This window comes from Musca autumnalis, unplaced genomic scaffold (genome assembly GCF_047663935.1).
Source record: "Musca autumnalis isolate F117 unplaced genomic scaffold, ASM4766393v1 scaffold_4, whole genome shotgun sequence".
Taxonomy (NCBI): domain Eukaryota; kingdom Metazoa; phylum Arthropoda; class Insecta; order Diptera; family Muscidae; genus Musca; species Musca autumnalis.
The window spans coordinates 31549662-31567589 of record NW_027411977.1 but is presented as its reverse complement, the minus strand read 5'-3'; the positions used below and the strand labels follow the sequence as shown (position 1 = coordinate 31567589).

General features: G+C 36.9%; 1 protein-coding gene across 1 annotated transcript in view; it reads left to right on the top strand.

Moving 5' to 3' along the window:
- The first annotated feature begins 658 nt into the window (after positions 1–658).
- LOC141403561 (uncharacterized) overlaps positions 659–17928 on the top strand; it is a 141533-nt gene continuing 124263 nt past the window's right edge. The window contains exons 1-2 of the mRNA XM_073986162.1: positions 659–1126; positions 1230–1493. The gene's annotated coding sequence lies outside the window, so the exon portion shown is untranslated. The remainder of the gene's footprint in view (positions 1127–1229; positions 1494–17928) is intronic.

Sequence of the window (17928 nt, the reverse complement as noted above, 5' to 3'; positions counted from 1 at the left end):
CATTTTACTTCAATACATTTCGTGGTGGAGGGTATACAAGTTACTAACCCGACGCCCAAATCCAATATTTTACTGTACTTATGGGTGAAGGTGCGGCACACGTTAGCTCACTACCTTTAACGGGGTTAGAGGTATCAAGATAAATCCTGGGCTTTGCCATGTTAAAGTCGGTCAGGACCGTTACTTGGTATATTTTATCCCCTACGACATTCAAAAGTGTTACTAGGTGAAAAGTTTGGACCAAATCGATTGTTCCGTTCAAGATTTATCGTGCACTGTTGATAGCCGAAATACTGCATTTCATCTCTTCTGTTTGAAACGAAATGACCAGCGTTCAAAAACATACCTGTCGACTAGTGTACATATTGTGTTTTTATTCTAGACCTTTCTTCCCCGCCCACCACAGCATCAACCCGTTCCCAAAAACACCCGCTGTTTTTACAGGAACTGTTATTAGAGCAACGTTTATCCCCTTTAATGGGTTAAATAAAGAGCACATTGTGCGCATGTTTCGAATTCAGCACTGACATTGGGAGCAGTAGTTCTCTGTGTTTTTTCTTTGCCAGCCAACAAAAGCAAACAACATACGTTCGGACGTTTGCTCTTTTTCTTTACCCTGTTGGGCCAAACAAACGGAACACGCCAACAGTTTAGCTCCAGACATATGCCATTAATAAACGTAGTCGCAGCTTCACTCGCGTTCGTTGTCTAGTTAATATTGTATTTTTTGTTGGTTCCAAAATGCTTTTTTCAATATTTTTCTGTAACCAAGAAATAAAGTGACAAAGAAAAAACAAAACGAAAAATTGTAAATTGCGGGAAAGATGAAATTTATGCAAATAATGGCAAACCAAACAGCATCCCAACTTCACGGCTGTTAAGTGATTGTGGGTCGTCTAAAAGTGAAGTGAAATTTTAAATGTTTGTGCGTGTGTTTGTGTAACCAAAATTTCATTATTAAAGACCATCAATGCTTTTTCTGTTGAGGTTGATGATGAAGATGATGGTGGCCATCAGCACCACTACTACCACCACCACCACCAGCAATACGCAATGCGAGTAACCAAGAAGTTTTGTCTTTGGAGTGAAAAAGAAGTAAAATGCCGTCGTTTTGAATAACCAAAAAGTGTGTATTTCCAATTGTAATAATAGTTTTTTTTGTACAACTGAATCATAATTTACCATTATTCTTTTGTTGTGTTGTCGCCCTATTATTGTTATCATCAAAGAAGAAAGAACGACCAAACAAAAATTTGCAAATATCAAAGAAGAAAATTTTTCAACAGAAAACCACCAGAAGTGTTAAGGCATAAAGCGAGAAGAAATTGGAAAACATGTCGTGAAACCTTGAAAAGTGTGCAAAAAAGAAATGCTATATATGTACATATGTGTGTATGTACCTTCCACAACATACCATCCATACAAATATACAATTCATTTATACACGGAAATACACATATGAGTGTGTAAGGGATATTCGCTAAAAGAATCATGTATGTATAATTTACCAGAAGAATTTATATGTATTATGTATGTATGTATGTACACGACGACACGGCTAAAATCACAGCAAACCCCAAGTTGGATGATGTTGGGCACGAGGACAATGATGGTGATGACGATGTCGTGGGACACACAAATGGCACAAATGGTGTTACTTAAACCCATTTTAAAAAAACGGCAAAACATCATCGAGAACAACAGCAACAACAGTAACGATGAGAGTAAAGCAGCTGCAAGTGCATCGTTCATTGCATTTTGTCGCCATAGTTGTTGCTGTTGCGCTTGCCATCCATCCAATCCATCCGTTCACATTCTAAGAGATGTATGACATTACACACCACGTATGGTGTTGGCATGGCAGGCATGCTGCCGTTCGGTGTTTGCTGTTGTTTGTTGTGCATACTTTGCGAATAACAGTAATTTTCCCCCCAAAAAAAGTAAAAGAAAGAAAATAAAAACGCTTACTCTCACTCACACCCGTACTCACAACTACTCTGTTGTTCACGCCCACACACATGCACTGCACATTCTTTTTTTTTTTGCTTATTTTAGTTTTCTTTGACAGTTTTTGTTTTGTTTCGAAGAAAATTCTTCAAGTTCATCTGGACTAATTTATACAAGTGCAATGTTACATATCAACAAATACAAAACATACACTGCACTCGCATACTACGAATGCCATGCAATTACCAAAAAATAAAAAAAAACAACAACGTACAATGAAAGGTAAAAGGATCAAAGTTATGTGCGCCTTTGCATAAACATGTTAGCATGTAGTAGGCATATCACATGATTCGATGGCAAAGGTTGGGTATAGCCTTTGTTTTATTTTGGATATTTGGATAATGACCTTGACAGAAACTTGAAAACACATTGACAACACATTTTGTGTTAGGAAGGAATTCAATTTTCAGGGTCATAGGCTGTGTTGTAATATTGGAGTTTTTATTCAATAAAGGAAGGTAAGGCAATTTAAGGGGCTTTTGTAGTGTACTTTAAATTAATTTGAGACATTTTTACAATAGCATGGTACAATAATACAGGTAGCATTATCATGCCAGCTGATGGTAACATAATGTGTCAACTGCATTGAATTGATGTCAAATTTTGACACCTTATGTTACCAACAATTGCCGATGCGGCTACCTGTGTATTTGTACCATGTACAATAGGTATATGTTTTGGAGTAGCCTCCATATGAACGACTTAAAAAGTTGGCTTATTTCGCCATAGAAAGAACAAAACTTTTACTATTTGCTTTAAATTTGTCATTTAGCTCTGGTTTTTATCCTGCGCCCAACATCACTTAAATGAAATTATGCGAAATGTTTTAATTTTCGAGAGGAAGGTACCTAAAGGGCTTTACAGGTAACATGTTATTTAGAAAACATGCGTTATATAAGTATACGGAGGGAAAAAAGGCCTCTTTAACATATGTCCCAAACATATTTTGCAGCAAAAATATATTGCAGCAAACATATATTTGTTTGCAATCAGTCCCAAACATAACATATGTTTGGGTCCTGCGAACAAATATATGTTAGGGTGCAAACAAATTATATGTTTGGGTGAAAACAAATACAAACCCAAATATACATATATGGGAGCTATATCCAAATCTTATCCGATTTCGATATAATTTGGCACATTTATTTGCAAAGTTCAGTCACACATTCTAAATTTCATTGAAATCGGACTTATATAGCGTGTTTGGTGCAGCAAATACGCGAAATAGGCCGAAAAAATGTATGGGAGCTATACCCTAATCTGAACCGATTTCTGTATTATTTGGCACAATTATTATTAGACCGAATTCAGTCAAACATTCAAAATTTCATCAAAATCGGACTTATATAGCGTTTTTGGTGCAGCAAATACGCGAAATCGGCCGGAAATATATATGGGAGCTACATCCAAACCTGAACCGATTTCGATATAATTTGGCACATTTATTGTTAGACCGAATTCAGTCACACATTAAAAAATACATCAAAATTGGACTTATATAGCGTGTTTGGTGCAGCATTTATTGAAAGGCATAGAAATACCAAACACAAAAGCAACAACAGACACATAGGTACATAAAAAATTGCAAAGAAATACATAACAGACTTTAATAAAAAAAAAACTGAATGAATTTCGGTAAAAATGTAGCTAATTTTCACAATGACCTTTAAAATACTGAAAATCGGGAGGTACCTTTCTATGGGGGCTATATGAGGGCGTGGACCTATACCGACATATTTCTGGAGGAAAGTTCTATACCACCAAAGAAGTCTAAGCACCAAATTTCAATTTATTTTGGTGGATTATTGTGGCCACAGCATTTAAAATACCGAAAATCGGGTTGTACCGTTCTATGGGGGCTATATGAATTCGTGGACCAAAATACTGAAAATCGGGAGGTACCTTTCTATGGGGGCTATATGAAGGCGTGGACTTTAATCGACAAATTTCTGGGTGAAAGTTCTATACCCCCAACGAAGACTAAGTACCTAATTTCAGCCATTTTAGTGGGTTATTGTGGCCACAACCTTCATAATACTGAAAATCGGGAGGTACCTTTCTATGGGGGCTATATGAAGGCGTGGACGTTAATCGACAAATTTCTGGGGGAAAGTTCTATACCCCCAACGAAGACTAAGTACCTAATTTCAGCCATTTTAGTGGGTTATTGTGGCCACAACCTTCAAAATACTGAAAATCGGGAGGTACCTTTCTATGGGGGCTATATGAAGGCGTGGACCTATACCGACATATTTCTGGAGGAAAGTTCTATACCACCAACGAAATCTAAGCACCAACTTTCAGTTATTTTGGTGGACTATTGTGGCCACAACATTTAAAATACCGAAAATCGGGTTGTACCGTTCTATTGGGGCTATATGCAGGCGTGGACCTTAACCGACAAATTTCTGGGGGAAAGTTGTATACCCCCAACGAAGACTAAGTACTAAATTTCAGCCATTTTGGTGGATTATTGTGGCCACAACCTTCAAAATACCGAAAATCGGGAGTTACCGTTCTATGGTAGCTGTTTTGTTCACTAACTTGACCGTATTTATTTAACGATTGTATTTAGAAAACTGAAGAAAAAATAACAACATAATAAATACCATTTTGCATTTTAGGGATGCGAGCTGTTCCGAGGTAAAAATCGCTACAGACAAGTTATATTTAAAACTACCACAAATCTCTTCTGGTTAAGACCAAAAAACATTACGAAAATGCGTAAATACGGCAGAAATTCTCAACTGTTCAAGGAAAGAGAGGAATTTAAAAATCGCACATATATGTTTTTATCAATTTCTTCAATAAAATATCCGATTCCCATGCTTTTCTATATTATTGAACACGATCTGTCATTCAAATGTATTAATATTTCACTCGCTACACAATATACTCTTTTCCGTTTGCTTTAAAAGTGACGATAATAAATAATGTTGCTTAAAAATCGCTACATTAAACAGCCAAAATCGCTACTGTAGCGATGCCTGATTCCACAGCCGAGAGAGCCCTGTTGTTACTCTCTTTGACAAAAATCCTCTCTCAGACCCATAAAAAATATGTTGGTACCCAAAAAAAAAAAAAAAAAAAAAAATAATAAAAATAAAAAAATTAAGATATGTTACAAAATGTTGCAAACATATATTTTTTTAAACACAAACAAATTTTGTTCGGATCCAAACATATATTTGTGTGAATCCAAACATATTTCTAATATATTTTTTTCTGCGTGTAGTCAATTCCATAGAATATCTGGTCAAATAAATGACGTAAATTCCAAAACGCATTTTTAACTGCAAGTGTAAATTGAATTTACAACAGGGGTGTTCATTTCTACTCGGTAGCGTAAATTGAGAGTAAGCATCAGTCGCTGTTTGGTCTGCAACGGATAAAAACATTTTCAATTTGAGCACCCCTGGTTTAAAAGATTTGTCCGATAGTGTCGATGTATGAACATGATTTAAGTTTGAGAGAAAATTACGATGTGCAACGTTGAGCCAATAGTTGTGTCTTTTTACTTTTTTAGTAAGATTTGCTCAGTAACTTGTTTTCAGAGAGTAAGAACAATTATGCCACCGTGGTTCAATGGTATGCACACCCGCCTTGCAGACTAAAGGTCGTGGGTTCGATTCCCCGGCCAAGCAAAATCAACAATTTCAACGGTGGCAAAATACCCCTCAGTAATGTTGGCGACATTTCCTGAGTATTTCAGCCATGTAAAACTTCTCTACAAGTGGTGTCATAGAACACGCCGTTCGGACTCGGTAATAAACAGTAGGTCCCTTATCATTGAGCCAATATGAATCGGGTTGCACTCATTGGTATGAGAGAAGTCTCCCTTGTCACGTATGGGATGTTTGTGGAGCAATTATATATAAGAACAATTATAGGGAAAACGAGAAACAAGTTCAAAAGACAACATTTAGCAAAATAACAGTTGAATACCAAAACAAAAACATTGGCGCCAATTATTAAAGAAGAACTCAATTGAAAGCCGTGGAAAAGATCCACAATTGTAAGTAAAATAAATAAAAAGATAAATAATAGATTAATAAAATAATAAATAAAGCGTTTTTCCACAAAAATCAAACAAATATTCACCAATTGACCAGCAACAGATAACTGAACAAGTAAAAAAGTATCAGTCGGCTTTGCCGACAGAGATATATCGTCAGCCTATGTGAATTGAAACTTCATCTACGGACAGATCGAATGTATTTAGATTCTTTTCTGAATTTAGTATATTTTGGAAGTGGACCACCAGTCATTTCAGTAGGTTATCGTATAACTTTTGGACCAGTATGCCAGAAAGCATGGACTTTTCCACGAAAACATAACGCTGTAAACAGGACCACAACGAACAACATTTCCAAAAGATCTTCGAACAGACCCTAGCTGCACTTAGACACAAATGTTGAACTTTTGTGGGGAGGTACCCTAGGCAGATTACCGATACGGGCCGAGATAAACTAAATTTAGACAAAATATAAGGAGATCCAAAGTTTGGTCCAAATTGGTTGCCACGTTCATGAGATATCGTGCATACTACTTTAGTGACATTTTTTAAATGTTGGGGGAAGTACAGAAAGTTGTGGGCCTGTATTGCCCATCTTCGAACTGAAACTAAGTTTGAACAAAATATGACGAAGGCAAATTGTGGACCAAATCGATCCATATGGTGCTATAGGGTTTTTTAGACCTTTTGGATGTTTTTACAAGAAGTATGTATTTGCCACTGGAAAAACCATTTTAGTGACATTTTTAAATGCTGGGGTGAAGTACTGGAAGTTGTGGGCCGGTATTTCCCATCTTCGAACTGAAACTAAGTTTGGACAAAATATGACGAAGGCAAATTGTGGACAAAATCGGTCCGTATGGTGCTATAGGGGGTTTTTTACACCTTTTGGGCTGTTTTCTCAAGAATTATGGATTTGCCCCTGGAAAAACTTTTACCGTCGTAATTAAGGCAGCGAATGCAAGCTGCTTTGATAAAAATCAAAGAGATTCGAGACCAGGTCTTGGTTAACCGAAATTTTGTGTGGGTGGTAAATGAAGGAGTGGACAAATATAGACCATATTTGCACCTGATCTATATCTGGTAGATATATTAGCATGTGTAAAGTATGGACCGAATCGGTTACTTCCTTCAAGAGTTATCGTGGGCACAATTTTCCCGAAGAAATAGGCAGATAGGGCTTATCTTCGAACTCAAACTAAGTTTAGACAAAATATTACGGAGGCAAAAGTTTGGGCCGCATCGGCAGCTCCGTTCGAGAGTTATCTTGCGCATTTTTTTTGCACATTTCAGGCTATTTTCTCAGGAAGTATGGCTTGCCCCTGAAGAAAATTGTATCGTCGTATGGGGGGCAGTGAATACAAATTGTTACAACAAAAATCAAAGCGATTCGAGAGCAGGTCCTAAACTGAACTTTTGCAAAATTTTGTGTGGGAGGTACCTATAAAAAATTATTATACCCTCAGCATTTATGCTATCGAGGGTATATACACTTTCATACGGACAAAATGTGCCTCATCGAAATAATGGTTTTTCGACCCCAAGTATGTTTGGACGAAATGTGTTTCAGACAATTTGGAGTCGATTTATCAGTGTCCGTCCGTCTGTCTGGTGCGCACGATAAATCTCGAACGGATGAACCGATTTGGTCCAAAATTTGGCTTTCGCAATATTTTGTCCAAACTTAGTTTAAGTTCGAAGATCGGTCCACTCCTTCCGGTACCTCCCCCACAAAAGTTCGAAAATGTTCGGAACATTTGTGCGCACGATAACTCTTGAAGGGAGTAACCGATTTGGTCCATACTTTGCACATCGTGTAATTTCTACCAAACTTAGATGAAGTTCCAATATGGACTCAATCGGTCCACTCCTTCGGGTACCTCCCACACAAAATTTCGTAAAAGTTCAGTTTAAGACCTGCTCTCGAATTGCCTTGGCTTTTTTTTATAACAACTTGAATTCACTGTCCCCCATACGAAGGTACAAGTTTCATCAGGGGCAAGTCCATACTTCCTGAGAAAATACCCTGAAAGTTGAAAAAACTCTTATGACACCATGTATAGTGGTTGGAGCGCAAGATAATTCTCAAACGGATATGCCGATTCCGTCCAAAATTTGGCCTTCTTAATATTGTGTCCAAACTTAGTTTAAGATCGAAGATAAGCCATATCGGTCCACTCTTTCAGGTACCTCCCCCACAAAATTTCAAAAATTGTCGGAAAAGTTGTGCGCACGATAGCTCTTGAAGGGAGTGGCCGATTTGGTCCATACTTTACACATCCTAATATATTCACCAGATATAGATCAGGTTCGAATATGGACTATATTTGTCCACTCCATCCGGTACCTCCCGCACAAAATTTCGGATAAATTCACTTTAAGACCTGCTCTCGAATCACTTTGATTTTTGTTGAAGCAACTTGCATTCTCTGCCTCAATTACGATGCTAAAAGCTTTTTCAGGGGCAAGTCCATACTTCTTGAGAAAACAGCCCGAAGGGTGTAAAAACCCCCTATGGTACCCCCATGTCCATTCATTTTAGTACCTCCTCCGCAAAACTTTTGAACTTTAATCCTAATCAACATTTTTGTCGGTTCGTGCGTCCACAATTTTGAAACCCCCTAATAATACATAAGTTTTTTGGGAAAAAGTGTTTCAATTTACAGAGGCTGAGGGTATATCTATGTCGGCAAAGCCGACTGATAATTTTTTACTTGTTGTTGGTGGTATTTTCCCCAACAACATAAAGAAAGTTTCGACATAACATATTCAAAATTTTACGATGCCACTCATTTTCTTAGTATATGAAACCATATGGAAACAACACAGATTTTTACCCATGTAATTTCAATAAATTAAAAAAAAAGTATCAAATGGACGGATCGGGACGGGTACAAAAGTACATATGGGCTGAAAGAGAAGACTCTCGGGAATATTTCTGAGAATGCCAAACCTTGTTCCATATTGTTCCCTAAAAGTTCTAGTCAACTAAAGTTGTAATTTTACTAAGAATAGCTATCTTCATTTACACGCTACGGTAATTTATTAGAACGGTTATTGAAGGCAACAATCCTACCTACCTAACAATAAATTAACAAAATATCAGTAATAGTTTCCCAGAATTAGCTATTTCTTTCTCCAGAGATTCGCAAAAATTACGTATTTTCCAAATTTGGAAAAAAATTACGCCACGCCTACACCTTTTAATATTTTGACCTAATTGTTTTGTATACTTAGTTTCAAGATGTTTACTATCGTATCCCATACAGAAATTAACAATTAGTCTCGACAAAAAATAGGGCATTTTGGCAAGGAAAATCGATCATAAACCATTGTGTGTCGCTTGAAATTAGTTCAGGAGTATATTCTCATTACACAATTTGTATCAGTTACCCTTTAATTTCCTTAATTTCATTTTTACTGGAGAATGGATCATAATGTGCAGTCTGACATTTTTGGACTTCATTCTGTCCCCTGTACATCTTTTATAAAGAAAACTATTTGTGTTTGCATTCCAATATGCATCAATATTTTATATACATATGTATATTTTCCCTAAATGTATAATTTATCATTATTTTTGATTTTAGTGGATGACTTGGGAAATTATCATCAAATCTATTCATCCATCGTACAGTGACGTTTTACAACCAACCCCATATACCTTCTTCTTGGTGAAAAAAAAAACAACCTCCTACGTAACTGAAACCAACAATTCATATTTTAATATACGAACGTCAAAACATACATATCATAACTGTATGTATATGTATGAACCATGTATATGAGTGTGGTTCATTTTGTGCACCAAAAAAGAAAAACAAACAAATGAAAAAATAATAACAACAAAATAAAAACAAAACACGCGGTTACAAGTAAACAAATTGACGTATTTACTACGTCTGTCTATACAACGTTTATTTGGCTATGGATGAGTGTGTTGGTATTGGTACAATATATACATGTACATGTTTGAATGAAAATGCACTCATATATCTATTCATCCACCTACCATCAAACTACACTTTGCACTTGGGAGACACATTGAGGCAAGGGTGCAACGGTACGTATAAGTATTGTGAGAAAATCTTTATCATGGAAACACATACCACCATGTGTACGGTACGTAAGTTGATAGACAGATACGCTCGTTCATCATCATCTTAATCGTAGTCATCATCAGCAGCAGGCAAACTTGAATGTCAACAAGTCCTAAAGATTTAATTGATTGGCAGAAAAATCCACTTTCCGCCCATGTAAAAAAGATAGAGAATAGATGAGTGACAATCGAATAATCTTCTTCGTTAAAAGGTTGTTTTGTTTTTAATAATTGCCACATTAAAGTGAAAATTGTCGATAGTATTATAAGATGATATTAGCATAATTTAATATTTGCCACAACATCAACATCATCTAATAGATAATCGTATTCATTTATTACCAATATCAAATGAAATCCCCAAGGCATACATATGTATGTCTGCATCTTTGTTTCATTGGAATACCATGATGATGATGATAAATTAGTTGAATGATTGCACATTAATGGAAGCAAAGCAATTTTGTTTTTCAACTAATCCCCCAAATAGCAAAAATAAATAGACAATTGCCAAGGGATTTGTCTTTGAAAAATTCCTTTGAAAAGATTATTTGACAGATGTGCAAATGACAATGATACATATGTACATATGTATGTATGTAATTGTGGAAATAATATTATTTAATATTAATGGTATAACATATCACGGTGCTCTTTAAGCAACTTTAAATGGTAGGTGCTTACACCTGGGAAGTTTTTTTCGGGTTCTGAAAGTACAATGTTCATAGATGAGAAAAATAAAAAAAAAAAAAAAATCGCCGGAGCGCTTTTTAAATAAATCGCGAGTGAAGTTGACATTTTAAGGGGTTTTTTAGGGTTTTCACGATTTTGCTTGGAAACCGCAAGTCCTATAGAAATGGGATTAAAGAGAATGTAATAGCAGTGGAAATTCTCTACAAGGCTGACCTTTATGATAATCTTGTAGATTTTACCGTTATTGAGATATAGATGTTCAAATTGGGAGAATGCAGTGACTGTATCGCTTACCTTATAAAACGATGCCATACATGGTGCGCCTTAACTAACTTTAAGTAAAAACCGCTTACACCTTGGAAGTTTTTGCGGATTTTGAAACAGCAATGTTCATAGCTGGAAAAAATCCAAAAACAAGAAAAAATCGCTGGAGGGATTTTTAAATAAATCGCGGTCAAAGTTCACATTTGTACGTTTTTTTTTTTTGGTTTTCACGACTTTTGCTTGGAAACCGCAAGTTCTATAGAAATGGGACTAAAGAAAATGTTGTAGAGATTGACCTTCATAATATGTTCGTAGGTTTTACCGTTTTTATACCCTCAGCATTTATGCCAACGAGGGTATATACACTTTCATATGGGCAAAATGTGCCTCATCGAAATAATGGTTTTAGATCCCAAGTATGTTTGAACGAAATGTGTTTCAGACAATTTGGAGTTGATTTAGCCATGTCCGCCCGTCTGTCTGGCTGGCTGGAGCGCACGATAACTCTCGAACGGATCAACCGATTCAGTCAAAAATTTGGCTTTCGTAATATTTTGTCCAAACTTAGTTTTAGTTCGAAGATGGGTTATATCGGTCCACTCCTTCCGGTACCTCCCCCACAAAAGTTCGAAAATGGTCGGAAAAATTTTGCGCGCGGTAACTCTTGAAGGGAGTGACTGATTTGGTCCACACTTTGCACAATCGGTACCTTCCACACAAAATTTCGGAAAAGTTCAGTTTAGGACCTGCTCTCGAATCGCTTTGGTTTTTATTGTAACAACTTGTATTCACTGTCCTCTATACGACGGTACAAGTTTCATCAGGGGAAAGCCTATACTTCCTGAGAAAATAGCCTGAAAAATGCAAAAAACCGCATGACGCGCACAATAACACTCGAAAGGATCTGCCGTTTGAGTCTAAACTTTGGCATTCGTAATATTCTGTCCAAACAAAGTTTAAGTTCGAAGATAAGCCATATCGGTCCACTCCTTCAGGTATCTCCCCCACAAAAGTTCAAAAATATTCGGAAAAATTGTGCGCACGATAACTCTTGAAGGGAGTGACCGATTTGGTCCATACTTTACACAACCTAATATAAATACCAGATATAGATCAGGTTCGAATATAAAAAAAACCCATATGGCACCATATGTTGTGGCTGGAGCGCAGGATAACTCTCGAACTGATCAGCCGATTTGATACAAAATTAGTCCTTCGTCATATTTTGTACAAACTTAGTTTCAGTTTGAAGATGGATAATACCGGTCCACAACTTCCGGTACTTGCCCCCAATATCTGTCACTAAAATGGTATACACGATATCTGTTGAACGGAGCAACCAAAGTGGATATCCCAATATTATGTCTAAATTTTTTTCTCCTTAGGGATATTATGTTTTCCGTGGACATGTCCATGCTTGTCTGGAATACTGGTGCAAAAGTTATACGTCGACCAACTGAAATGATTAGTGGGCGCGATATCTATCGAAAATATACACTCCCAAGATAAGATCCACTTCCATAATGGACTATATCGGTCCATTCCTTTAAGTACCTCTTCCGCAATACTTTTGAACTTTAATCATAACCCACATTTTTGTGCGTAGTATTTTTTGGAATAAAGTGTTTCAAATTAAACTGGCTGAGGGTATATCTCTGTCGGCTAAGCCGACTGATACTTATTTACTTGTTGAGATATAGAGGTGCAGATCAAGCATTCCGATTTTCTTCTCAGGTCTTCAGGGTTTTGCTTGAAAACCACAAGTCCTTTCAGACCGTAAAGGTCGATCTTGTAGAGAATTTTCACAGCTACAATATTTTTTCTGATCCCATTTCGATAGGACTTGCCTGAATCCTGAAAACCTTAGAAAACCCCAAAAATGTCAACTTGAAGCGTTTTGTTTGTTTCTTTGTTTTTTTTTTTGATTCTTTTCATCTATGAACATTCTAGCTTCAAAATTCGCAAAAACTTCCCATGCGTAAGCACCTTCCATTTAAAGTTGTTTCAAGAGCACAGTGATGTTATATACTACGAGTGCTGACCGAAATCTATCTGGCCTAGGCAACACCGCGCGTTGCCATGCGCAATTTGAATTTTTTTTGACAGCTTGGCATTTTTTAGCCTTTACGTACTCAGGACAGTTTGTCATACGACCTTGTGTTGTGCTGTTTACAGTGACTTGAAAAAATCACTTTGCAAAAAAAAAAATGGAATTTACTTGTGAATATTTTCGTCCGATAATTTTTACAACTTTCGACGTGAATAATCACGGCAAGAGTGCATTGATCAAATTAAATCTTTGTATGTTTATAAAGAGCCATCCTATGAAATACTGGTTTAATTAATTCAATCATGGCCGACTTATTACTTACTTAGCTGGCCCATTACAGAACATTTGTTCCTTAGACCGAACTAAGAAAAGATCTCCAATTCTCTCTGTTTAGTGCTTCGCTTTCTGGAATACCGCGCCTTGTCATCTCTTCATCCACTTGTTTGCGCCATCTATTCTTTGGCCTGCCAATTCTGCGCTCATTCTTAATATATGGCCTAGCCAACGCAATCGCTGCATCTCGATACGTTTAACTATATTGATGTCGTTGTATAGCAGATACAGCTCGTGGTTCATACGACGTCGATATTCAACGTCAACGCAGATTGGTCCGTAGATCTTTCGTAGAATTTTTCTCTCAAACACGCCAAGCACTGCCTATCTGCTTGCGCAAATACCCAGGCTTCGGAGCCATACATCAGCACGGGTAGTATCAGTGTTTTGTAAAGCGTTATTTTTGTTTGACGAGTTGTGGCTTTGTTTTTGAAGTGCTTACTTAAGCCAAAGTAGCATCTGTTGGCCAATACAATTCTTCTTTTTATTTCACAACTGATGTCGTTTGTTGTGTTTACGGCGGTGCCGAGTTAGACGAAGTCTTTTACTACCTCAACATTATATGAACCAACTTCAACAGTTGGTCCGATCTCAATGGACGCATTGCGCGTCGACACCATCAACATGGTCTTCTCGTCGTTTACCGCCAGAACCACTTTAGCAGATTCTCATTCGTCTTTCATAAAGGTATCGGTTACTTCTTTTACTGATCGTCCAGTGATGTCTATATGATCAGCATAAGCAAGTAACATACGGCTATTGGTGTAGATTGTGCCACTTCTTTTGACGTTTGCCTCTCGTATAACCTTTTCTAGCAGGATGTTGAAAAGATCACACGAAAGGCTGTCTCCTTGCCTGAAACCTCTTTTGGTACAAAACTCTTCGGAGAGGTTCTTTCCTATTTTAACTGAAGATTTTGTGTCAGTTAGAGTCATTTTACAAAGCCGAATGAGCTTTGCGTGCATACCAAATTCATACATGGTTTGGAATACCTTTGATCGCAGCGGGCTGTCGAAGGCTGCTTTATAATCAAAGAAAAGGTGGTAGGTGTCGATTTGCATCTCTTGGGTCTTGGGTCCAGGATTTGCGGCAGGGTAAATATCTGGTCAATGGTGGACTTGCCAGGTCTAAAGCCGCATTGGTATGGTCCAATTATTTCGTTGACCAATATCCCTGACACTATCTTGTAGGCGATAGGGAGAAGACTTGTGCCCGTATGGTTGGAGCATAAAGTCTTATCTCCTTTCTTATGGACGGGACACAGGATTCTCAGGTTCCAATCGTCAGGCACGCGTTTTTCCTGATAGATGAAGCTTACTAACTGATGCATACACCTTATCAGCGTGTCGCCTCCGGTTTTAAACAGCTCGGCTGGTAGGCCATCAGCTCCTGCTGCCTTATTATTCTTCAGCCGATTTATTGCTGTCTTTACCTCATCTTGGCCGGGTCGTACATATTCAATACCATCTTCTGGGATTGGAACTGTGATATCTTCGTCGACTTCGCTACTATTGGATACCAACATTTTGGAAAAATGCTCTTTCCATATCCTTAGCACACTATCTGTATAGTGTTATTATACACATAAAAAGCTTGACCTTAAGCGAGAGAGTTTTTCAAAAAAAATTTTTGTTTGACTGATTTTGTGCAAAAAATCTATCAAATTGAAATGTTGACTTTGAAATTTTGACTTTGACAGTTTAAATTTTTTTCTAAAAATTGATATTTTTAAATTCCGTTTCGCTTAAGGATAAGATAAATAGGCTTTTGACGATCCCACAAAAATATATGCTGATCGGTTTATTCGTTTTCGAGCTACAGTGGGTAACGCAAACTGCTTTAGTAACAAACAGTGTTTCGTAGGCGATCATTTGCAAAAAAAAAAATCCCAATATCCCAAAAAAGTCTTCTAAAAAAGCTTGATAGACTTTTGTTAGATTCATGAAAAATAGTTTTTTCGTGCTCAATAAGTGACCATAACCCCTTAATATGATTATTTGTCTCTGATTATTATACCCTCAATATACATATACGAGTATGCTAACGAGGGTAAACACACTTTCATACGGGCAAAATGTGCCTCATGGATAATGGTTTTAGACCCTATGGGCCATTATTATATGTGTTCTTTTACTATGTGATAGATTTGAAAACACAAAATAAACTAATTTGGAGGCATTAAAAATATAATTTTTATACCCTCAGCATTTATGCTAACAATGGTATATACTCTTTCATACGGGCAAAATGTGCCTCATCGTAATAATGGTTTTAGACCTCAAGTATGTTTGGACGAAATCCGATTCAGACAATTTGGAGTCGATTTAGCAATGTCCGTCCGTCTGTCTGGCTGGCAAAATTTGCCATTCGTAATATTTTGTTCAAACTTAGTTTAAGTTCGAAGATGGGTTACATCGGTCCATTTCTTCCGGTACTTCCCCCATAAAACTTCGGAACATTTGAGCGCACGATAACTCTTGAAGGGAGTAACCGATTTGGTCCACACTTTGCTCATCGTGAAATTTCTACTAGACTTAAATAAGGTTTCAATATGAACCCAATCCGTCCACTCCTTCGGGCACCTCCCACACAAAATTTCGGAAAAGTTCAATTTAGGACCTGCTCTCAAATCGCTTTGATTTTTGTAGCAACTCCTATTCATTGTCCCCTATACGACGGTACAAGTTTCATCAGGTGAAAGGTATAAAAACCCCATGACACCGTCTGTAGTAGAGTGGTTTTAAAAAGTCGATGTCGATTTATTGCCCAATCGATGAAAATAGTTTACCAGTTCTTTGTAGTGACTAAACAAGTAATCCTACAAAAATGTTGAAAATCGGGTTAGATTTTAATATTAGCTATATAAAGGGCCCATGGAAACTTTGAGGCCCCAGTGGCACGTGTTAACATATTCCGATTGAGCTCAAACTTTGGCAATCTTAATTTTTAACAAAACCAAACATTTAAGGAGGGTGCCGCATAAAAAAATCCGGCATCGATTTTTCCCTTTGAGTTAAAACCAGTCAATTGTTTGGAGCGCAAGATAGCTCTCGAACGGATCTGCCGATTCGGTCCAAAATTTGGTCTTCGTAATATTTTGTCCAAACTTAGTTTAAGATCAAAGATAAGCCATATCAGTCCACTCCTTCAGGTGCCTTCCTCACATGAGTTTATAAATTTTCGGAAAAATTGTACGCATGATATCCCTTGATGGTAGTGACCGATTTGGTCGATACTTTACACATTATTAATCTACCAAATATATAACAGGTTCGAATATGGACTATATTTGTCCACTCCTTCGGGTACCTCCCACACAAAATTTTGGATAAGTTCACTTTAAGACCTGCTCTGAAATCACTTTGATTTTTGTTGAAGCAACTTTAATTTGATGCCTCAATTACGACGGTAAAAGTTTTTTCGAGGGCAAGTCCATACTTCTTCAGAAAACATCCCTAAAGGTGTAAAATTTTTTTTCTACCACATTTTTACCAAAAATCGTTCCCATACACCAAAAAGTAGTAAAATATTCAAAAATGGCGCTGAAAAGCGCTCTCTTTAAAAACTTTTTACCCGACAAATTTGGACGAGTAAAGAATAGTAACGTGGTTGCCGGCTTCTAATTGGCTGGTATGCCGACTTTGACATTTGTTCCAGTTTTCTTTTCCTGTACATTTTGCGTAATGTTGTATGTGTATCTCATTTTGCTCTTTTACTGCTTTTACAATTAAAAAAAACACAGGAAGACGCTAAATATATATTTTTTCAAATATCCAAAAAGGGCCAACATATTCGGATCACCCTCTAAATACATAATTTTTGGGAAAAAGTTTTTTTTATTGTGTGGCCGGTGTTCGATCTGTCTATAGATGAAAGTTTTAATTCACACAGGCTAAGGGTACATCTTTGTCGGCAAAGCCGACTGATACTTTTGTACTTGTTTTAATTTCTTTAACTGCTGAACCACAAAATTATTTTACAAAACTAATTAAAAGTAGACTTTAATGATTTGACATTATATCCTACCTTCCCCCTCTATTCGGTTTACCAAAATAGATTTGGGTATTCCTATTGAAATTCCTAGAAATCCCAAAAATAAAGCTCCCCCACTTCAAACATGAAACAATAAATCCTTCAATATATTCTCATATTGAATTGATAAAAGCAACAAAACACACAAAACCCAAAAGAACTTAGTGATGGGTGGAAACAGCCTTTCGTGTTATCCTTGTCACTGAATATTAAACAACAATTTTAATGGCATTTCAATTTCAGTTTTTTTCTTGCTACCGCAGTTCATGTTGTTGTTGTTTTCTTAAGGAAACTGTGGTATCATTTGAATGACAGTCACTTTAGTATTTCTATAAAAAACACGGAATATTCATACAGAATAAAAAAACAAAACGTAAACGTTACATTTATAGCTTTATTGGTTATGTGCGTGTTGTGTTGGTGTGTTCTTCC